Source organism: Gorilla gorilla, chromosome 11 (assembly GCF_029281585.2).
Source record: "Gorilla gorilla gorilla isolate KB3781 chromosome 11, NHGRI_mGorGor1-v2.1_pri, whole genome shotgun sequence".
NCBI lineage: Eukaryota > Metazoa > Chordata > Mammalia > Primates > Hominidae > Gorilla > Gorilla gorilla.
This window is the reverse complement of record NC_073235.2, coordinates 41,799,039-41,823,741: the sequence shown is the minus strand read 5'-3', so window position 1 is coordinate 41,823,741 and position 24,703 is coordinate 41,799,039. Positions and strand designations below refer to the sequence as shown.

General features: G+C 36.7%; 2 long non-coding RNA genes across 4 annotated transcripts in view; one reads left to right on the top strand and one right to left on the bottom strand.

Moving 5' to 3' along the window:
- LOC134756640 (uncharacterized) overlaps positions 1 to 24,703 on the bottom strand; it is a 143,876-nt gene that overhangs the window by 95,162 nt on the left and 24,011 nt on the right. The gene's annotated exons all lie outside the window — the stretch shown is intronic.
- LOC129532064 (uncharacterized) overlaps positions 23,296 to 24,703 on the top strand; it is a 96,153-nt gene continuing 94,745 nt past the window's right edge. For all 3 annotated transcript variants that reach the window (XR_008677663.2, XR_008677660.2, XR_008677662.2), the window contains exon 1: positions 23,296 to 23,473. This is a non-coding gene — a long non-coding RNA (uncharacterized lncRNA). The remainder of the gene's footprint in view (positions 23,474 to 24,703) is intronic.

The following is a 24,703-nucleotide window of genomic DNA, read 5'->3' as shown; positions in this document are numbered from 1 at the left end:
TGTGAGGCTTAGTTTCTCTGGATACAAAATTCTTGGTTGACAATAGTTTTGTTTAAGGAGGCTGAATATAGGTCCCCAATACCTTCTAGCTTGTAAGGTTTCTGCTGATAAATCTGCTGTTAATCTGATAGGTTTTCCTTCATAGTTTAACTGGTGCTTTTGTCTCAGAGCTCTTAAGATTCTTTCCTTTATTTTGACTTTAGATAACCAGACTACTGTGTACCTAGGCAATTGTCTTTTTGTGATAAATTTCTCAGGTGTTCTTTGAGCTTCTTGTATTTGGATGTCTAGATCTCCAACAAGGCCGTGGAAGCTTACCTTGATTATTCCCTCAAATATACTTTTCAAAACCTAGATTTCTTTTCTTCCTCAAGAACACCAATTATTCTTAGGTTGGTCATTTAACATAATCCCAAACTTCTTGAAAGCTTTGTTTTTTTTAATTCATTTTTATTTGTCTTTGATTGGGTTAGTTCAAAAACCTTGTCTGCGAGCTCTGAAGTTCTTTCTTCTGCTTATTCAATTCTATTGCTGAGACTTTCCAGTGCATTTCACATTTCTCTAAATGTGTCCTTCATTTCCAGAAGTTGTGATTATTTTTTATGTATGCTGTATGTTTCACTGAGGATCCTTCCCTTCGTATCTTGTGTACTTTTTGATTTCATTAAATTCAACTTCACCTTTCTCTGGTGCCTCATTGATCAGCTTAATAATCAACCTTCTGAATTATTTTTCTGGCAATTAAGGGCTTTTTTCTTGGTTTGGATCCATTGCTGGTAAGCTGGTGTGATCTTTTAGGTGTATTAAAGAATCTTGTTTTTTCATATTACCAGAATTGTTTTTCTGGTTCCTTCTCATTTGGGTAGACTATGTCAGAGGGAAGGTCTGTGGTTTGAGGGCTGCTGTTCAGATCCTTTTGTCCCATGGGGTGCTCCCTTGATGTAGCATTCTGCCCCTTCCCAAAAGGATGTGGCTTCTTGAGGCTCGAACTGCAGTAATTGTTATTTTTATTCTGGATCTAGCCACCCAGTGGAACTACCAGGCTCCAGGCTCATACTGGGTGTGTTTCCGCAAAGGGTTCTGTGACATGAACCGTCTTCAGGTCTCCTAGCTGTGCATACTGGCACCTGCTTTGGTGGAGGTGGCAGGGGAGTGAAATGGACTCTGTGAGGGTCCTTAGTTTTGTTTATTACTCTAGTTTTGTGTTGGTTGGCATCCTGCCAGGAGGTGGCACTTTCAAGACAGCATCGCTGTGGTAGTGTAGGGAGGCTCTGGAGGTGGACAAGACCCTAGAGCTCCCAAGAAATTATGCTCTTTGTCTTTGGCTACCAGGGAGGGTAGAGAAAGACCATCAAGTGGGTCAGGATTAGGTGTGTCTGAGCTCAGACTGTCCTTGGGTGGGGCTTATTGTGGCTGCTATAGGGTATGGGGTATGGTTCCTCGGCCAATGGAATTATATTCCCAGGGGGATTATGGCTGCTTCTGCTACGTTATGCAGGTTGCCAGGGAAGCCGGGGAAAGCCGGCAGCCAAAGGCCTCATCTAGCTCCCATGCAGCCCAAAAGGCTGGTTTCACTCCCACCATGCCCACCAGTAGCACTGAGTTTATTTCCAGGCAGTGGATGATCAGGACTGATAATTTGTTCCAGGCTACCAGCCTCCTGGCTTAGAAAGCAAGCAGGGTTTTCAGGTTTTACACCTCGCTGCCTACTGTGGCTTCTGTGCTGTGTCTCCACTCCAGATTCACCCCCTCCCCCCAAGATCCATCAAGGAAACTTTACATTCAGTTGAAATTATTACAAAGTTCAGCTGGAAGTTTTCTTCTCTTTGTGGTCTTTTCTCATTTCCTCTGGCAGCCCTCCCCAAGGACAATTTCAAGACGAAGTCAGAAATGGCTTCCCTGGGGACCAAGAGAGCCCACAGGGCTCTTCCTGCTGCTGCTTGTGTATTTTGCTGGGCTCTATAAATTCATCTCAGCTCCAGGTGAGGTCAAATCCTTCTCCCATGATCTGGACCTTCAGGTTCCTCAGTGAGGGTGTGTGTTCAGGGGCAGATGATCCCCCTTTTACACTTTCACACTTTGGGCACTCACAGTACTTGGACTGTTTCCTGGGTCCTGCAGGAGCAGTCTGCTTCCTTCAAATGGTCTGTGGATTCTCTCAGCTTTCCTGGTATGCACCTGCAGTAGTTTCTGGAGCAACAGTTCACGATCTGAGTCCCCACACACTGCTCTGTCCATCCAAGTGAGAGCGGCAATTTAGTCCTGACTCCTATCTGCCATTTTCCTTCCAGCACATGTCCTCATTTCTGTTTTGCTTCTTAATATCATTTTAATTAGGCTGGATTTTAAAAAGTAAATCCTAAATGAGTAAAATTACCATTTTACTCTCTAAGTTTATGTTTACTTTTCCTATGCTTACCTTGTGTCCCATCTTGTAATTTCTTCACATGTGATTCTTGGCTGGGATCAAATGCTCACTTGAAACTCCAGTTCTGGTATTGTGAGTTCTGCCTCTTCTACATTGGAAATGCTGCCTTGAACCTCCTTGCCTCATATCAAATGTTACAAAACCAAGGTCAAGTCCCATCTCACAAACCTTCTTGAATCATGTATCCTGACTCTGTACATGGCATGGTTGCTGGTAATTGTTATAATCATTTGTTTATACTTATTAAGTATTTTGTAATTTTTTACTATCTTGACATCATCGGCTTACCTTGTTCTTCAAACACTAATAATCTTACACTCACCCTTATTGAGCTCCACTTTACTAACAGATGTGCTGTATTAGCTCTCTCAGGCCACTATAACAAATACCACAGACTAGGTGGCTTAAGCAATGGAAAGCCATTTCCTCAGAGTTCTAGAGGCTAGAAGTCCAAGATCAAATCTGAGCAAGGTTGGTTTCTTCCAAGGCTTTTTTCCTTAGCTTGTAGCCATCCTCTCCCTGTCTTCACAGGTTCTTCCCTCTGTGTATTTCTGTGTCTTCTTATAAGGGCACCAGTTATGTTGAATTAGGGCCCACCCTAGAGACCTCATTGTAACTTAATTACCTCTCTAAAGGCCCTGTCTCTAAATATAGACATATTTTGAGGTACTGAGAGGAAGATTTCAACATGTAAATTTTGAAGGGGACACAGTACAGCCCCATAGCACTGGGGTAGTTTGGACCCCTTTGATATCAACTGCATTCAGGAGTAGATGTCACCATAATCTCAATTTAAGAAGCATGTCTGCTAGACTGAGACTCTGGTCATTGTCCACAACTGGATCCGTCCCTTACTGGAGACTGTATGTCTATGGGGCTATGATCCCAGAGGAGGAAAGCTTTACCTGTTCCTTCAGATTATTGGCTCATCAAGCACTAGATATACCAGGATAGTGCCTTTTTCGAATTCCCATGAAAAGGCTGAGCAAGGATAGTTTAACTTGCAGCTGGCTTAAGTTGTCCCATTCTTATCCCCAACAATGCCTGGAATCATGGTACTGACTGTCCTTGGCCAAGATAGAAATGAAAGTTATTCCTATCCTATAGTTATTAATGATACTATACTGTGATTATTTAAAGACCAAAACTCATTGGAAGGCAACCTGTACCAGCTTGTTTATATTGTTTTTTGAAAATGTGTCAGATTTATATGGTTGCCTAGCCAAGTCTGAGCTACATTTACCAGTGCTTTGGCTCTCCTGAAACAAAGGTAACTTGTATGTTTCTTGTGGGTTCATGATGTCAAAATAAAGTATTTCCTGTGTTACTGAGCAAGGCGCCTGGATCTGGGCCTGTACTTCTAGAACTTCTCTGCTATTTGCCTGTGCTTTTTTTCTCCAGTTGGACTGTATCCTTCACCTTTATTAAAGCTTTCTATATAGTTTCATGGGTCCTTTTAATTATTTGACCTCATGTAATTGCCTTAAGGTGCCATACATGCAAGCTATAGAGCTGAATATCTCTTCTGGTAATTACATGGTGTTTTCTAGTTCTGTTTCTTGATATACATTAATAGTAATAATTTCTTTCATTTTTTTAACCAAATATTACTTGGTAGATATTAAACTATTTGCTCTAGAAATATAATTTAATTATTCAAATATATATTGAACATATTTTATATGCCACATAGCGTGGTATCTATCTGGGACATAATAGTTAACAATAAAGTTTCCCTGGCACCTGCAGAGCTTCCAGTCTAACCAATCAACACAGAAGATATTACTTTTAGATTCATTTTTAATATACAAAATCACCCACATTTATCTTACTTTTAAAAAAACTAGATTATGGTTAATTTCACAGATTGCCTTGAAGCAAATGCTTTTTCTTCCACTACATACATTGAGTGTCAGTAAATTTACTTCAGTAATATTTTTAGTGATGTTACTGTACTCCTTATATGGGTATAATTCTAATTACCTGTTTGAAATACATATTATTGGACATTTATTGGCCTCATATTTTTGTACTAGCTTTTGATATGAATGAGTATATTACCACAATTTTTGTGCAGGGAGCACTATTTCTAATAGTGGTGTGGAAACCTCTGCTATATTTAGCTACTCAATCACTGCTAATGCCACAACACCCCTAGGCATAGAACATTATATGTCTTAACAAAACCAGCAGAAATATTGCACAGCACTATTACAGAGGTCACACAATGATGGGAATTATTGCTTGTATATTGTCATTATTAACTCTGGAAATTTTTCCATAGTTTTTCTCCAAAAATTACCATATTTTAGTCCTTCAGTTGCTTGGTGGGGTGGGAGAGAGAAGGAGATGCCTAGACACTACTTACAACACTTATTAGAAGACAAAAATTCCTAGAGGATTTTTACTGACCTGTTCCAATTTTCCTAATTTAAGTCTTGGACAATCCATGGAAACTGAGGCAACAGAGGCAAATTGCAAAAATATCAAGAATTAAAGAGAAGAGTGCAGAGAATCATCCCCCATCTTGAAGACAAGATAACAATTCTGAAAATATTCTTCTGTTTGTGATATCCTTTTCTCTTTCCATGTTCTTTATCCATTTGCATACAAATATACAAGTGTGCACCCACATGCACACACACACACATACACACACAATAACCTCTCCAGTAACAAAATCTCATAATTACACATTTTTGTTGAGTTTTGTAATCCAGATATAACACCTAAAGTTGCCAAGATGGGCAGGATTTGTTTAGATGACTAAAAAAATGAATAGTTCCTTTTTGTGACAAATCTAGGTTTGCACCTAAGCAATCAGTCTAGGATTTGCTAAATTGCTAATACTCCCAATTCTAATGATATAGTTAGCTAATGATGTAGTTCAACAATAAAGCCCAAGCTGTAAAACCACCAGGGAAAAGACTCTAAGCTATGTGCCGTGAATACTATTCAGATTTAGCCAGAACCTCAGATTTATATTACATATCCCTAACTAAGGTAGTGATTTTTTTCTCTTCATCAATCATAAATACCTCCTGACTTTTATAAGGAAATAATAAACCTATTTCCAAACAATTCTGCAGGCAAAACAGCATTTAGTTTTTACAGTTACATGACTGGATTATTTTCCATTTTTATCATGTGCCTTATAAACTTGATTGATTTCAACTAATATACAATAAAATTTCCATTACCTAAAGTTATTGGCAGAATAAACTGTTCAGATTATGTAACATTTGTAAAGCTTAAAAAAGTGCACATGACTGACATATTTTAACATGTAGTATTTTAAAGGAAAGAAGCTAAAAACAATTCAATGTTTTCATTTAAACTTATGCTTACCAGAAAAAAAATTGTATTTCCCCCAAATGCAAGTGACATGAGCCATAAGGCAGAATGACAACTTGCTATCAAATTTGATTCAACATAGAGAAAACCCTGGAAATGCACTGACATGTACCAGTTCATCAAACTTCAATCAGGCACATTGATACTTTGGAATCTGCTAAAGCACAGGCATCTAGTTAATGACAAATAAAGTGTGGGAAAGAATATAAATGACTAAAACCTAATATCTTTAAGGCTTTTAACTATTTCTAATAAAAGACAGTTCAACTGGTCTTGAAAAGAACCTCCCTAAATTCATATCATGGCCATTGAACTTACTGGTTTAATAGTTACCCTAATAATTCAATTCACTTAATTGTAATATGGGGTAAACATCTATTCAGCCTGCTGTGGTTATTTTTAATTTCACATATAGGACACATTAATATTTCCTTTCTGAAAAATATTCAAATATATATTTAGAGAAAAACAGGAACATTACTCCTTATCCTTTTCCTTATTGCTTTCCACCACCTGCCCCAGCAATTCCTAAAATTAAGAGTTTGACATCAAGAGATATCTAGTAATTTTTCTAGTATTTACATGCTAATATATGTAATTCTTTGTTAATATACTATAATTTTATTCAACTGGTTTCCTAATTGAGAGATGTTTAGAATAGTTATAATTTTTCATTCATATAGACAATGTTACAGTAGCATTCTTAAACAAACACACAAATATTTCATTAGGGTACAGTCATAGCATTGAAATTGCTGGATCAAAGATTAGGGTTTTTTTTAGGTTTTTAATTTTGGCTCATGCTGGCAAGTTGCTCCTAGGCTAAACCAATCATGATCTCACTCTATTAGATCACTCCTTTTTGTATCCACACCAACACTGGATATTATCACACTCTTTAAGTTTTGTTTTGTTTTGTTTTGTTTTGTTTTGTTTTTTTGGGATGAAATCTCGCTCTGTTGCCCAGGCTTGAGTGCAGTGGCGTGATCTTGGCTCACTGCAAGCTCCGCCTTCCAGGTTCACTCCATTCTCCTGCCTCAGCCTCCCAAGCAGCTGGGACTACAGGTGCCCGCCACCACGCCCGGCTGTTTTTTTTGTATTTTTAGTAGAGACGGGGTTTCACCGTGTTAGCCAGGATGGTCTCGATCTCCTGACCTCATGATCTGCCCGCCTCGGCCTTCCGAAGTGTGGGGATTACAGGTGTGAGCCACCGTGTCTGGCCACACTCTTTAAAGTTTGATAGAGTTAAAAAAGTGTTTACATATGCATTTCTCTAGTTATTAATGCTTTTGTACATCTATTTAAATGCTTACTAACTGTTTAACTTGTATTCTTTTATGAACTGCTTCTATCCTTCCTACATTGAGCTGTGTTTTAGAAATTTTCACTCTATGAAGGAAATTTTTTATCATATCAGACTTTATTCCCGTTAGTCAACCTTTGGTATAATTTCTTGATCTTAAAATTGCTGAGAAAAATTTGCTGAAGTCTGCCACAATGATTGTGATTTGTCAAATATTTTCATGTTTCACTAGGTGTTTTAAACTCAAAGCTATTGGCCAGGCATGGGGGCTCACGCCTGTAATCCTAGCACTTTGGGAGGCTTAGGCGGGTGGATCAAGAGGTCAGGGGTTCAAGACCAGCCTGACCGACATGGTGAAACCCCATCTCCACTAAAAATACAAAAATTAGCCAGGCGTAGTGTCGTGCTCCTGTAATACCAGATACTCAGGAGGCTGAGGCAAGAGAATCACTTGAACTCAGGAGGCTGAGGCAGGAGAATCACTTGAACCCGGGAGGCAGAGGTTGCAGTGAGCCGAGATCGCATCACTGCACTCCAGCCTGGGTGACAAAGCAAGACACAGTGTCAAAAAAAAAAAAAAATTCAAAGCTATTAATATATTTTAATACTCTTTTTATTAGGTACATAAATATTTGTGACTAATGTGTTTTGAGTGGATATTAACATTTATTATTATTAAACACCTCTTTTTATCCTTCTTTAAAATCCTGCTGAATATATATATAATGAGAAACGTTCAGTCTAATGTTAGTATTGCTACATCTCTGTAATTTTATTCACCGTCTGCCTTCTAATGTTTTAACATTGCATTATATTCAAATTTTGTGTTATTGTCAAACTTTGTCTTTTATGAGGTGTTTATTTTTTAACCGAAATTCAAATGAGAATTTACTTCTAATAAAAGATGTAATTCATCCTATTTTAGTGTGATTATTGATGCATTTTGCATTATTCCTGATATTTTATGTTAAATTTTTTGTTCCATTTTCTTACTCCTTTTCATACCTTTCTGCCTTTTTGACTCTTTTCTTAATTCTAACTTTTTCTTCTAATGATCTGATATGTAGATATAGTATTGTAATCTAGTGGCTACTTTCACATTTCTAACACATTTATTAAATAAGTCTTAATAAATATTTATACGGTCTATTTCCCAACCAGAAAATACAAATATAAGCATTCATTCACTGCGGCTTCTTCTTATTTTGATTATGTCTTAGGTTTTTAGTAGAAAATAGACAACAATATTTTTAAATGTAAAGCAAAATAAATGTTCAGGGTTAAATATAAGATTTACTAAATCATTCACTCACACTTTTTTTCCCCATGGATTTATTTTTTCTCTTTCTGTGGTATATACCTGTTTGGAAAAATCTCATTTGCCCCTTTTGTTAGAATGCTAGCATAGCCAATTATAGAATTCCAGGTTCAAATCATTTTCTTTCACTCTCGTGCCAGGGTCAAGTGACTTCTGATTACAGGGCACAATTGTGATATAAGGATTAGTTTAACTGTACACAAGCAGGCATTGGATCCCCTGCCATTGTTTACCCACTCTAGTGACAGGCCTGATCCAAGCCAATGGGACAGAATGATTGCAAAAAAAGTTGTTTCCTGTCAGTCTATTTATTTCTGAGCTGAAATCTTGATTGCTGTGAATACTTACATTACTTTTCAAAACCACTCATGGAGAGGAGTCCAATCTTAACTGGCATCAAGAATTGTCTCCATCAAGAACACTCCAAGGTATGTCCTCCAATTTCCAAATTTCAACCTCCAGAATTGTGAGAAAATAAAAATGTTGGTTGTTTAAGCCACCAGTCTATAACTTTTTTTTATGGTAGCATTGGCTGACTAACACACTTTGGCTCCACCCATGAGTTGTACTGATCCAGACAAAAGCTAGGACCCATCAGCATTCATTTGGGTGATATGTGGGAAGCCATGGCAGCCTCCCTAGCTGCAGAGTTCCATGCTAGTGTGCCCATGGTAAAAGCTGTGGAAGATGTGTCTGCTTAGAGGTTAGCCCCCTGGTATCATTACTGGACCAGATCTATGGTAGGGTCTGGGGCTTTATCACTGGGCCAGATCTATGATAGGGTTTGGGGCTTTATCACAAACACCTGAGCCTGGATTTCTGGCATTTTTCCAGACATTCCTTTGCATAACCCCAACATTTTCTAAAATCAGCCACAGTCAATGTCTACTGCTTTCAGCTAAAAGTCCTGACATACGTCAGCTGCTAATTTTAAAATATTATTACTTGTGGTGATTATACAACTATTATAGATAGAGCTTTTAATATAGGTTATTTTTGTGCTACCCACAGGAAACAAAATAGTTGAATGCTTTGGTTGACTCTTATCCCAGTTTAATATAACACAGCGGCAAATCACCTCAACTGTTCTGGGGAAAACGCTGATATCGACATCTAAATTATAATTAAACCTGGTTGTGTATCCCTAGCTCTGAGGTGACTGGTCAATTTTTCCAAATTGGTCAATTCAGTCCAACCACTCAGATGCACTGTAACAAACAAATTCTCTACCTGCAGAGAACAAGGTTAATAAATAGCATCTTCTGTGCTTTCTCTGCTAAAACAAGTTAACATGTAAGTTACTCGTTTCTCATATAGGTTCACCTAAGGCCATACTGTGGTTTGGCTCATAATTTACCTGTGGTGGCTAGAAAATCACTCAGTTTAAATTACAATATACTGCAGCACAGTGAAAGCTATTTTCTAAGCTTTATTATGTTAGGGAACCAAGATGGCCTAATCAATTTCAAGCAGTTTTTAAAATCTTCTAGAATTGAATAAAGGAAGACACTATGTAAAAGGCATTTAGATGGGCTTATGTGATACTTAAGACATCTCTTATTATTCTTCAACAAAGCATAGTGCATATCATTTTTATTTCATATGCAAAAGAGCTTTCAGTCCTATATATTTACAGATCAAAATATCATAATTATACTTTCATTCTGGTTAGTGCTCGAATTAAACTAAACTAAGCCCTGTTAAATCTTCTCTTTTTGTCCTCAGGGCAAAACAGAAATTTCCCTCAAAATTCATTTTTCACTTCTCCCCTCCATACATTTGAATCAACCAATGTTTGTATGTTTCCTTCTACTGCTACCTCACTGATTCTATTCACCAACTACCCCAATCCTTATCCATAAATTATTTACATATGTCTTCAATCATTCTAGGATTTCTTTCACCTTTTTTCCCTGGTGGTCTAGTGATTAGCATTCAGTGCACTCTTTCTCTTTCACCTTCCAAATACATACACTTTATTCACTCAGAGCTTCGTTAGGAGACAGCTGGCCAATCTGGTAAATTTATCTTGTGATGATGTTGAGACATTCTAGGTTTTCTAGGTACAGGTTAATGAAAACTTTCTGAAGAAAATGCATAATCCAAATGGAGGAGAGGGAACTCTTTTAGAAATCTAGGTTCCATCTGAATTTTGCCATCAAATAACTATTATTTTTTCTTTCTTCTCATCATTAAAACAAGGAAATTATCCTAAGACAAATTTCAGCTCTCAAATTAAATAACTAGACTGTAGAGACCCTGGGAAGCTGTTGGGAAAATTAATTTGAATGCAGAAAAATAACAGTGTAGTTGGTCACCTACTGTGTCTTCATCTACAGGCAGAAGCATTTAACATTCTGAGATATCAAGGTGGGCAATATATATGTGATAGATTAAGGGAGGTAAAAAATATTTTATAACTTTCCCAAACAGTGGTAGCATCAATGTTCCTACCTCTTGAATCTTGGTGGGTGCAGAACTGCTTGGTCAATAGGAATATGCCAAAAGCTGGTGTGTACCAATTTCTAGGCCCATAAGAGACTCTCAGCTTCTATTTTGCCTCTTGAACACTTACTTTTGCATCCATGTGTTGAGAAAGTAAAGGCAGTACCATGGAGAAGCCTATATGGACAAGATGTGAGGCCCCAGCAATAGCCCCGACTGATTGCCCAGCTGACAGCCCCTGACAACCTACTAGGCTTGTGTGTAAGCCATTGTAAGAATGGGTCCTCCAGCTGTGGCTGAGAAATCCCAGCTGAGGCCTCACAAAGCTGAGATAAACATCTCTTCAGAAACATCTCCAAACTGCAGATTTGCAACAAAATAAATGATTGTTATTACTGTTCTAGCAACTGAGTGTTGGGTTGTTTGTAACCCAGCAGTAGACAATTGGGATAATATACAAGCACCCTCCATAGCTATCACTTCCTTCAATTCTCTATTTTGTCTCATGTATGTCTATGTCTTTATATGTATTTAAGCAGAGGGAATTAGATTTGAATATGGGCAGTCCAGAGAAGTACCTGAAAGCATGGGGCAAACAAACTTGAATGACAAAGAGATCCACTTGTGTTTGCCAAAACAGTAAAAGTATAAACTCAGGAAAAGTGACAGGAGGCACATTGCTAATTTTAACATTGTTGTTCATTCTCTATATCAGTAGTCCCCAACCGTTTTGGCAACAGGGACAGTTTTGTGGAAGACAATTTTTTCCATGAAACTTGTGGTGGGATAGGGGATGGTTTCAGGATGAAACTGTTCCACCTCAGATCATCAGACATTAGATTCTCATAAGGAGCTTGAAACCTAGATCCCTTGCATGCACAGTTTACAATAGGGTTTGCACACCTATGAGAGTCTAATGCTGCTGCTGATGATCTGACAGGAGGCAGAGCTAAGGCAGTTATGTGTGCTTGCCAGCTACTCATCTCCTGCTGTGCGGCCAGGTTCCTAACAGACCATGGACCAGGCGCACAGCGGGAGGACTGGTACTGGTCTGTGGCTGAGGGTTGGGGATCCCTGCTCTATATCATATCTCTTACTTTTCTAAAGTTGATAATGATAGTTGTATTGACAAGCTGTTGTGTAATATATAAAGTTCACAAACAAAACACTGAGAAAGTTAATGGTTCAATTTTAAAAACATAAAATTAATTTTGAGGACAAATGGCTATTTTTATCTATCATTTAACAACAACAACACAACAAAAATCTGTTGTCTTAAACTTCCTATGCACTTCACTGTGTACATAGTGAAGCATGTACACATGTATTGCAGCAAAGCACAATGTATTAGATTCTGCTCAGCAAAGCACAATGTATTAGATTCTGTTATTTCCCCCAAGCTGGTTAATGGCTGGAACTTTCAATATACTTTTGGAGGTCAAATGCTTAGACCAAAATAAGCAACTGCTTGATGTCAAATGCTTTACTAGTTATTCGTGTTTACATATTTACTGAACTCAGACCAACAGTTTTTAGTCTGTGGGGTAAAATTAAGGAAGAACCCTCCAAACATGTTGTTTACCAGAAATCCCAGTTCAGAGACAAAACCACAGGCCAATGGCACCTGCCAAGTGAGGAACCAGACAGTGAGCTCTTGCTGTTCAGTAGTCCGATAGATTGTGATTTTTGCAAATAAAGGCACCATACCTGTTTCACTGGCCATTTTGAGTACAGAATTCAAAAACATTTTGGAAGTTCCTCAAAAAATTAAAAATTGAGCTACTATATGATCCAGCAATCTCAATGCTGGGAGTATACCCCCAACAAAGGACATCAGTGTATCAAAGAGATATCTGCACTCTGTTCGTTGCAGCACTGTTTACAATAGCTAAGATTTGGAAGCAACCCAAGTGTCCATCGACAGATGAATGGACAAAGAAAATGTGGTAGTTATGTACAATGGAGTACTATTTAGCCTTAAGAGAGAATGTGATCCAGTCATTTTAAACAACATGGATGAAACTAGAGATCATTATTTTAAGTGAAATAAGCCAGGCAGGCACAGAAGAACAATCTAGTTTCTTTATTGGCTATTGAGACAGATTTACATCCATATACAACTATGAATATTTGATCTCAAATGCAAATTAATAGAATAATAGTGTTTAGTTCAATTTATCTAGTTCAATTTCTTTTTCAGTGACAAGGTCAGAATTCAGGATTCGGGGGTTTTGTTTTAAAATATATTTTTAATCTTACTCTTTTACTTTTCAGCATATTTTGCTATATTGTTCAGGACGTTAGAGTAACCTAAAAAGAGCTGTTGATAGACACTTTTAAGATAATATAATCATTGTTGATTTAGCATCTGCTCACAGAACTATTTCCTCCTAAAAGAACTCATTTAGTGTGCTGTTACGATTTTATTCACATGTATTGTTATTATTTGACAGTAGCCTTCATTTGTTAATAGGTAGGATTTAAACTGTTCAATCTGGTCACTGCAAGGTGGGGTTATACTTATTGTCTCCTCTAGTCAGCACAAACCCAAAGATATTTCTAGAAAAAGACCTCCAAGATGATAGAAGCTCAAATCTTCTCTTTCAGATATTCAGATTTTTGGTCTCTAAAAAAGTTTCAAATTTTATAAAAATCATCACTTTTTCTGTTTCATAGTTAGGAACTGTGTCTTTATCTTTCAAACAATTATCTACAACTGATGATAGATTTAAAATATAGTATTTAGAAACTGTAAGAACACTAGAGCCATTATCTATAGTCATTTTTAACTCACATAATTTTTTTCAAAAAAGTCCTTTCTTAAATAACTGCAAATGTTATTTGCAAAACAACTGAATCCGTCTCATTCTCTGTAATTATTTTTATTTTCTCCTTGAGAAAATTAATTTAAGTTACAATTATGCTATTCTGAACACAAAGATTACCTCTTTGATGTACTTCTGGAAAAAAAAAAGGAATGCTTGTAGTGATATATAAGTCTGTTACCTGCAATTGGTATAATTCTTTGATTGTAAAATAATATGATTAAAGCATTATTGTCTTTAACATGCATAAAAATTCACTGGTATGTTTACATGTCAATTCTAATGGCTTTGATGAACTCCAATACGGCTTTTCTGGAAAAGTAGATAGATTTTCATATAGGGCAAACTCGAGAGGAAGTAAAGCTGTCTTTTATCATCCCCTTGTACAATAATGTCAGAAGATGCTATTCTTACATATACAGGTGCTCATATACTAAGATCACCAGCTAATAGATTTTGCTTTTTATTTTTTAAAAAAGAGAACCCATCAAGAATGAAGAAATTAGGAGACTATTATCTATTATAACTTTGGCAGTTATTATAGAATTTGATTTTTGCAGAGTACTAAGATCCGCTGATCAAATACAAAGCCATGTGTATGAACTACATGATTCATCTTTTGTGGAATTATCAACCTAAGGGCATACTACCTTTACTATAATTACTGAGGGGCTTAAATTGTGATGGTATTCAGTATCTCTCATATAAATTAATTTAGAATTCAAGGAAAAAATAATATTTTATCTGAAAAATTGGTGTGCTTTCTCACTTCTGATACTAATCATACAATCAATAATGTTTTCTTTTCCTCTGATTACCAAGAAGCTTAAAGTACATTACCTTTTCATATTATTATTTTATGATTATCACCAAACAAAATTTCTTTGTACTATGCTGTTTCTGATTATTGTCAAATTATTGTAAATGAAAGATTTCATTCTAACCCAACCCTTGTCATGATCATTACACAAATTAAATTAGTAGGATCCAAATTAAAGGACAGAGGAAAGCTGTGGAAAATAAAGTATGTTCTTGGAATGTATGGTGTAAAATACCCTGCCTTAATATCTCAAGGTATTGTTTTAGATTGGCTTTTGATCTGAGATTCTCAAGGCTGGCAGTTGTAAATAGCATATTCCTCTTAATTCTGTGATATCAAATCTCCTATTCTTTTTCATGAAGCAATTTGGTTTGGGGAAGCAGCTCACATACAAAACCAATAAGAGACATTACTGTTTGTCTCTAAATCCTTATGCTGGATCATATTGCAAGATGAGTGTCAGGGTGAGAAACCATTTGGACAAAATCAAATAAGAAAATGAGTATACATTCGTAATAAGGCTATTCATTCAGCATTTGTTTCTGTGGATACAAATCAGCTCTATTTCCTTTTCCTTATAATTCATTATATGGACTTATTCTCATTATAACAAAGAGGCAAATTGCTTCTTGAAATAGTATCTTTATCCTAACATATTATATCAGTTTTTTATACAGTTAGAATAGGCATTTCTTTGAGAAAAAGGAAAACTGTTTGTCCTCCCATCATGTTCATGAACCCCTATGATACTCTTAAGATGTCATGAATCATTGATCCTTAATTTTTCTGCCTGGGATTAGAGGGATCACTTCTTCATCCTGAGGGGACTGGGAAGTAGAGAAAGTAATAATCCTTCTTCTTCTATAAGTGACTCTCAGATGAAAGAACAAAAGCTCATACACATTCCAAGGGTCTGCCCCTGTGAGTATAAGGCTAATAAATTAATTGAAGATCCCTAACAGAGAACGTTATGTTAGTGTTATTTCAGGAAGCTTTGCAGCTATTTTTTGATATTGTATTTGAAAAAGGAACCTCAAATATTAAACCACAAGGAAAATCTTTCATCAAAAAGTGGCTTCCAAGTCACGGACATAAGAATTGAAGAGGTATCCTTAGTGTATGTCAGAAAGTTCACACCATGACACTGATATTGCAGTTTAGGAAGTCATCACTCTAGTTAAGATAATTTGAGTTTCCCCTTTATATGGATTTTATCTCTGTATTTCAGTGGTTTTAGTTATCCACACAGCTCTTCTCTGTTAACAGATCCTTTGTTCTTAACACTGCAAAAATGTAGCACACAATTAGTCTCTGGGCTCCTGATATTTGCCCTGAATTGGCATTCAGTCTCATCTGTAACTTGTCTTATCTCTGCATGCCTTTGTCTGCCCAAGAGACTTTAGCTCTCTACATCCTCTGGCTTTGGCATCTTGACTGATCTACTTCTTTATTTTTATTTTTTTATTTTTTGCCCGTTAGGTTTCTGGTTAATGGCTCATCTACTCTTCGCTAAAATGCCTCTTTTCCGGCTGCCTACACAAAACCATTAACCTGACTCCTGACCTCAGCCATCCTCCTGGAGTTTCCCCATCCATACAGCCTTCTCAACAGGCCCAGAGAACCATGCCCCAAATAAAACCCTGTTTAAAACACAGTTCCCTTCTTGTGTATGTGTTTTTTTTAACCGTAGTCCTTCCCTAGGTGTCTTCAACACAGCGTCACATTCTGGCCTCACTTTATTGACCTTAGACCATATTGTCAGAGCTTATCTTCCCTTCTTCTGAAAAATAATTACTCATAGTCTCAGTGGAATGCAGAAGCCAAATCTCATTGGCTCACAAGGGATGATTGTTAGATATTCCAATATTTCATGAGTGGTTGTCAATCCGTTAGCGGCTTAACGTCAGCCATGATAAGAATATTTACACCACAGGAATTGGCAAATGCTTTAAATCAAAGTTTTCTCCATCCTCCCACTCAATTCCCCAATGCCCGCCTCTCCTTCCAGCAAGTTTATCACACACCACTGTTCTTTTTCCTGAGCACCATCCTATGAGGCAGAAATAAATCAGAAAAAGTATTAAATCTAGCATGTGATAATGTGCTATGAGATAATATATCCAAAAACATTTGTGTTTAACAGAAATTCCCTGAAGAATTCCATGAACTCAATATTTCCCAAATTTAGCGTCCATCAGAATCATATAAGAAGTGTATAAGATTGCAGAAGTCAAGACTGTATCCCAGGCTCTTCTGCATTTGAGCTCTGGGCATCCTTATTAACAAGCCTCCTAAGCAAATTAGAGTCCAGCAAAGTTTGAGAACCACTAAGACAATAAATCTCAAGTGGTAACTTGCACAGTATCAAAATAAGAAAATGGAGTCATTCAGCAGAGCCTTTCCCATGACACTTTGGAGATGATTGTCCATTATATTCCAAAATATACCCAGATGTATATAAAGCAAGCAATTATACAGTGCCTCTACTAAGCCACATGACATTCATGTTCTTTTATAATTTATTCCATAACAAATCCCTAAACAGTAGTAAAAGACATAAACATTCAATTTTCAAACCCCAAAAAACCTCTCCAGACCTTAACGGTTTTATTGGGTCTTCCTATATAAATAAAAATACTTCAATTGTTTTTTTCAGCTTTATCTATCTGAAGATAATTTTATTATTTTGCAATGCTATGAATCTGCAAAAGAATGCTTCTAAGTATCTAGATAATTTCTAGGTTGCCCTGTTTATGCATGAACAAATCATTTTGATATTTTTCCCTCAAATATTGGGTTTAAATACTATGTTTTAAAAGACACTTACCCATTCTCTCTGTCTCCTTATTGGTTCTCATTTGAAAAAGAATGAACAGAGAGAAAAGTAGGGGAAAAAACGGTTAACAGAGAAAAAGGAAAACGGATGCAGTGATCCCTGAAGTTTAAGTAACAAGGCGCTTTATGTCAGTGGATTTTTTTGCCCTCTTTTGACACTTTAAATAAGATGTATATGCAGGTGGATGTCTCAAGTTTTAAATGATGAACCAAGGAGTGTAATTTATCAGAAGAGCGTTCCTCTGTAGACATTTTTCTGAATGAGAAATGTGCCACCCAGAATGTGCTACAAAATGTTAATGGCTTTGAGTCTATACAAATTTGAACTTTATCGAAATGTGCTAATAATGAGATAGATTTAAAAATTATATACCGGGTTGCAGAACAGTAGGATTGTGGCAATGAAAGCATAGGGAACAATGTGTCATCCTGCCATGTAAAAGGACCCCAGGCATTCAGCAGTCAAGAGATGGGTTCCACTAACCTTTCCCTCGCTGTGCTTTCTCACAAACCTTAGCAGCTAGGGTAATTTAGCTTGATTTTGATAATGAGATCAATAGTTAAACCAAGAGGCAGGAGTGGCCAAAGGGAGTAGGCAGTTTAAAAACTCATATTTTGTTGTGCTTTAAAGTCAATGGGTTGGTCATGTTTAACCACCCTGCTCCCCGTTCAACACAAGTCAGGAGAATCACTACTGAATAGCAGCGGGCAGAGATCACATTCTTTCCATCAAAGTTTTGAAAGTCATTTCTTGCTATTTACAAAATGGCCATTTTTCTACAAGGAAACTAGAAAGAGCTGTATTCTCTCTTGATGGCATATGCACCTGAGTTGGTTATTGTGATGCTCATCAGTAACTTCTTACAAAGAAACTATGCTTGTTCTTTCTGTGTTGAAGCCCAGACATATTATCATCACATCATATTTTTGTGGACTTCGGTTTGATCTAGAAAGCACTCCTTTTAAGCTTCCATTCATAACTATATTCTTAAAAGATTTATTTTTAAATTTCACTCTCAAAGTAGATGTTACCTTCTGACAAAATATATTAAGGATGTATGTGATATGGTTCACACTCCACAGAAGAAATACTTAATGATCTCTTCTTTAATTCTGACATTTTTTGTTTTTGCCAAAAAATAAGCTTACAGAATAGGGTACTACTGAGAGGTCAGTAACAGGTAAAAACAGGGAATATTATTTTAGACAGATAGAGCAGGCTAAATCCAAGTTCCCATTCTTTTTTGTTAAGATATCACCAGTGCTTTTAGCTATCCATTATTCACCTTCACAAAAGCGTTAAGTTGGAAAGTAAACCCTGCCATTTATTTCCAATGCTCACTTAACAGAAATAAATGCAGCTACCACCTTCCAACTCTAAATGATACGAGATGGAGTGTTTGAGTTACTGACTGTAACCTTGACAAGGCGTCTCATCACTGTCTGAGAAACTCAATCAGCCAGCATCTAATCATACACTGGGATGAAAAACAAGATTAGAATCTCTGAATCCAACATGGAGAATGGGGTTTATATTTGCGGAGCAATTTTATTGGTTAACAACAGATTGCGGATTTGCAAGAATCTTGAGGATTGCAGGAAATTGCAGATTTGGACCCTTGATTACTTATTTCTATAATACTCCGTTATTACAGAAATAAGATGTGTGTGTGTGTGTGTGTGTGTGTGTTTGTGTGTAATAATCACAATACTCACCACCAAGGTAACTGCACTTTTATTCAGGCTTTCTCCTTCGTGTATGAACTCAAATTCTTATGTGGATGATATATAATGTCAGACATCTTTGAGAATATATAACAAATTCAAAATTGAGAATATATAACAAATTCAAAATTTGAGAATATATAACAAATTCAAAATTTTACTTGTATTATTTCAGTTTAAATACACAATGGACACCACATTCCAAAAATAATAAATCAACCAAGACTTGTCAGCATCATGAAGGTGAACTATTCAGCTATGTAAAATAATATTTGCGGAATATCTGAAAGCTTGTACTTCTGCTTACCTCTACAAGGTATGATATAATTTTCTGTTTGAGCCATAAACCAAAAAATGCCAGAAATGTATCTGACTAAATAAACCATACAGTCTAATACCATTATTAGAGTTTAAATGAGCAAGACATTGTGAAGGTATTTACTTAACAAGCACCTATGTAGTAGTAATTGTGTGTAAATCACTGCTGTGCAAAATCTATAAATATTAACTTATTTTATCTTCATAACAACCAATGAGAGTACTATTATTACACGCATTATATAAGTGAGCAAACAGAAATACAGAGACATTAAGCAACTTGCCCAGAATCACAAGCTAGTAAGAGACAGACACAGGATTTAAATCCAGGCACTCTGACCAAAGAGGGTATACTTTTCTGCAATTCATGAGAGTCATGACAAGAACTTTTCAGGCTCAAAAGATACCTTATTGGCTGACCTCAGTGATTTGATGACAAAACATTTTTCTAGGTGCCATTACAATGTTCTTGCTCAAATAGGGATAGTAGCTAATATTACTTGAGCAGGTACCACCATTTTTCAGGATGCATTTGTATTTTATCTCATTTATCTCCACAGGGACCTATATAGACATTTAAAAAAAAAAAAAAAAGAAGGTCTCAGTCTGTTGCCCAGGCTGGTGTGCAGTGGTGCCATCATGGCCCACTGCAACTTCGAGCTCCCAGGCTCAAGCAGTTCTCCCAACTTAGCCTCCTGAATAGCTTGGAACACAGGTGCATGCCACCATGCCTGGATAACTTTTTGTAGAGACAAAGTCTCCCTATGTTGCCCAGGCTGGTCTCGAACTCCTGGACTCAAGCAATCCACCTTCCTCAGCCTCCCAAAGTGCTGGGATTATGGGTGTGAGCCAACTCATCTGACTCACACTTTTTTTTTTTCTTTTTTTTGAGACGGAGTCTCGCTCTGTCGCCCAGGCTGGAGTGCAGTGGCGGGATCTCGGCTCACCGCAAGCTCCGCCTCTTGGGTTCACGCCATTCTCCTGCCTCAGCCTCCCGAGTAGCTGAGACTACAGGCGCCCGCCACCACGCCGGGCTAATTTTTTTGTGTTTTTTTAGCAGAGACGGGGTTTCACCGTATTAGCCAGGATGGTCTCGATCTCCTGACCTCGTGATCTGCCCGCCTCGGCCTTCCAAAGTGCTGGGATTACAGACGTGAGCCACCGCACCTGGCCCTGACTCACGTTTTTATTTGTATTTTACAATTAGGAAATTAAGGGTTAGAGAAGTTAAGTAGCTTTCCCAAGTTCACACTGCAAGCAAACACATATTCTAGTCTACTGACTCAAAATTTCACTCCATACCACATACCACGTTTTCTAAAATTATATATGATTGGAAGATTTGATCTGTGGATTTCTTTAGGAAAGTAAATTAAACTTACATTTTTGGTTTTGCCTAAAGACCCCAATTAATGTCTTGAACTTCATATTTCCATACGATGCTTTGGAAATTATCATAAACTCAGGTACAAATTGACCACAACTAGTCACTAAGAAGGGAGAAATTCTTTGGACAAGGCCATAAAAAAATGTTCAGCAACTATACATACCTAAATAATATATCCTGATATGTGAAGTCTTCAATCAATTGAACAAATTAATATTTTCATTATTACACATAAGTAAAGAAATTTATTTAAAATCTCTAATAATTTGACTCAACACTGCAACTATTACCTTTGACTATTCTTAAATTTAAATGCCACTTTGAAGCCCTAGTGCCTCTGAACTCATGTTAACTACAAGGTCCAAGGGAACTGGAGTATCTGAGGTGTGGAGGGAAGAAGGTAAGTTCATAGACTACAGCAGTCTGCCAGGTTGTAAATCTTGGCTCATCCACTGCCTTGGACAACCTATTCAGCCTCTCAGTGCCTCAGTTTCCTTATCTGTAAATGAAGATAATAAGTGTATTACTCATTAAAGATTAAATGAGTTACATGTTGAATAAAGCTTGACACATAATAATTGTTTGATACTATTATAGAGGATATTAAAGTATTTTTGCCCTGTTTCCTACCAGTTTTGCTCTTTCTTAGATGCAGTAGGAAACCTTGAGTTTCCTATAGGGATTGAGTTTTTTCCCTAACACTAACTTGTATACCTAAAAGAGTTATAAACAAGTAAACCTAATTACTTTATACAACTACTATTGCATATTTAGCTTTAATTGTTGCCATATGCACAAGTTTTGAGCAAACTAAATGGAAATACCTTATTGATATAATATACAGCTATTTGTTTTTAGTTTTAATAAATACTATCTTAAATATTAGTTGTCTTATGGTTACTAGAAAGAGCTCCTAAAAAGAAAAATTAGATATAAATGAAGCCTCTAGGTGCTTTTGATCTACATCTGTTTCATGCTCCATAGCCTTCGGTCAAGTATCGACCGAGTTTATTTAACATTATTATTAATAACAAAGTTATGTGTCTCTCACATTTTAGGATTTCTGACCACCTGGATCTGTGCTAAGTAGCATTTCAATGGCCATACTGTAGAAAGTTCTACAAGATGAGCATTTACTGGGTTGTGAGGACACCATGGCAGTCACTCCAAGATCTTAAATAATGGGTTAAAATGGGTGTGATCTCTTCTCAGCTTTATCCAGTAGTATACTACTACATCATGCAAGGTAATTCAGAACTTGGTACTCTTGAGCATCATTATCACTATGAGCTGGAAGTCTCACTCATATGGCAGAGTCATTATCTATCTGTCTAACTACCTGCCAATCTATCTATTATCTATCTATCTGTCTATCTATCTCCCAATCTATCTGCTGATCTATTTATCTATCTACCTGTCTATCATCTATCTATTATCTATCTGCCAATCTATCTGCTTATCTATCTATCTATCTATCTATCTATCTATCTATCTATCTATCTGTCTGTCTATCTACATCAATCTATCTCTATGTTTCAGGCATCCTCAGTGAGGTTTCTGCTCTCCCAGGAAAGCAGAGCATGGCAAACTAGTCCCTGTGACCCCAAGTATATCACTAATGTGTCACTGAGAGCTCTGGGGCACAAAAGGGCTAGTTAAAGAACAATAAATTATGACCTGGCATTCCACAAGAGTGAAGAAATAACTAGAAATGACCCTTTGGCAGTTCATTAGGCTCCTGCAACTTGAACACAGATGCATGGATCAAGAAAGACCCTGATAAATTATTATTTCAATTTCTTCCATTCCGGCTGAATGAGGATGTAAAATATAAAATTGAGTAATAGAACAAGTTATCATTCTCAATATACCTGAATTATGTGGCTTGAGATTTATACCACCTATGCATAAAATCAGATATGTTTAGGGTCATCTTTGCTATTACCACTACCTCTGTCATGGTAGATTTTTTAAGTGCTGATATTCTACTGTTGTTATTTTTTTCTTCTTCACTTTTAAAACCAGCTCTTTCTAAAGGACGTTGCACTACACAACATTGTTGCACTGCCCATCACTGGCTCACAGTGATGTAGCTCTTTGCCATGTGTCATGGTCTTCCCTTTCCCAAAGCTACATACTCAGGATTGGAACTGGGAGGGGTGTCTGTGTGTGTGTGTGTGTGTCCTTTAATGGCCAGACACAACCTTACACTTTGCCATAACCCCTGCTCTCTCTGCCTCTAGGGTCTAATATGCAGATTGGTCCTGTCTCCCAGACTTCCACCTGACTTATGGCTATTTTCTTTCAGGGGAGTCACAGTTTTCCCTTCCAGTTCCACCTCTTGAGTGAAACCTTGTCCATTTTCCCAATTTATGTATTTCTTATTCACAATTCCTAATTTCTAACTCGTCCTACGTGCATGTTTAGACATGCACCTGGGTCAGGGCACCCAGTTCAGAGTGGCTGGTCAGTTTGGTACGGGTCAGTTAAATCACCTTCAGAGCATTCTAAAGCAGTAAGGCAGTTGGTGTGCCTATGGAACAAAGAGGATCTCTTGGGGTTTATGGGACCTAACTCCAAAACCCAGCTTAACTGACTCATGGCCAAATCCTGTGTTTCCTGACTTATTTAATCCCATCATCAAAGTGGTTTGTGTTTTTGAGACCCACAAACAATAAGTAGATGAGGGAGTAACGTGACATTTTTCCCTTACAGGTATTTTTCATCTTTAGGTATGAAAAGCTACTTCTTTTCTCAAATGAGTCATTCAAAAACAAACTCACTGTAAATAGCTATTTTGTAAGAGAGGGAAAAAAATGTCCTGTGTCAAGGTCATGGTCCAGGTCTGGAGATAAAGTGCCCTTAAAGCACCTCATGTCCATAACTTCCCTGTTAGTATTTTGATCAGTGAGCTGACCTTGCTTGTGTGGTTATCCAGGGTTACTTTTTACATGCAGGACAAAAGATTCTTATTTATTAACCTAGAGAAAGCTCCCCAATGAAACAAAGTCTTTCTGAATGCACAGTTTAAATGGATTGTAATCCATTAACTTTCATTATTAAGTTTTTTATTCTCTTGAGTTTAAGCCCTTCAAGACATGAATTTATTATCATAACCATGATTTAGTTAAGAAGGCTTTACAATGTTGTAAAAAATTGGAGTCTTTATCACTAGAGAAGGGATGGATATTAATTCTCTAGCTGGTTGCTAAACATAGGCACACATGGATTAAGTTTATGCACAGTCATACAGATTTCAATATTACATTTTCCTCAAAATGGTAGTATAAATGCTTACTTTGGAAGAACTCCACTTTACAAAGAAGCTTAAAATGAAGCTAAGATACTTACATTTTCCCATTTTTGTCAAGTCTCTACAGAGTCTGTAAAAAAAAAATGCTTTATAAATCCAAATTATTTTACTCTGAATGTATAGCAGTCTCATACTCAAAAAGTTGTTATAATTCTCTACCTCACGACAGACCAAATCATCTGAATAAATGACAAGATTATACAAGAACTAGATTTCATCCTAGTGTAAGTTTATAATATATTATTGATTATTCCTATAACCTATCCAAAAAAATTTTACAGTTAAGATATTTAAAAAGTTGACTCATGTTTTTCTTCCCATAAAAGCACATAAGAACTTAGTAATAGTTTTGAAATTACAAAAACCATATTAATCATATTATTAAACCTTTCCTAGTGGTTGAGTAAGCACAGAATTCTTTAGGCTTTAAGGGATTTTCTTTTTTAAGATGAAATGTAATATTTATCACAGAGTTTATGTATTTCGTGACCACTTAAAATGTGTAAAACTGCTACTATTTTAATTAGGTTCCTATCTTTATTATATGTTACTAAGTTTTGGAGTGTTGTGTCTCAACCTGTTTATCTCATAAGTCCTGTGTTGTGTTCTTTTTAATTAAGCTTTCAATTAAT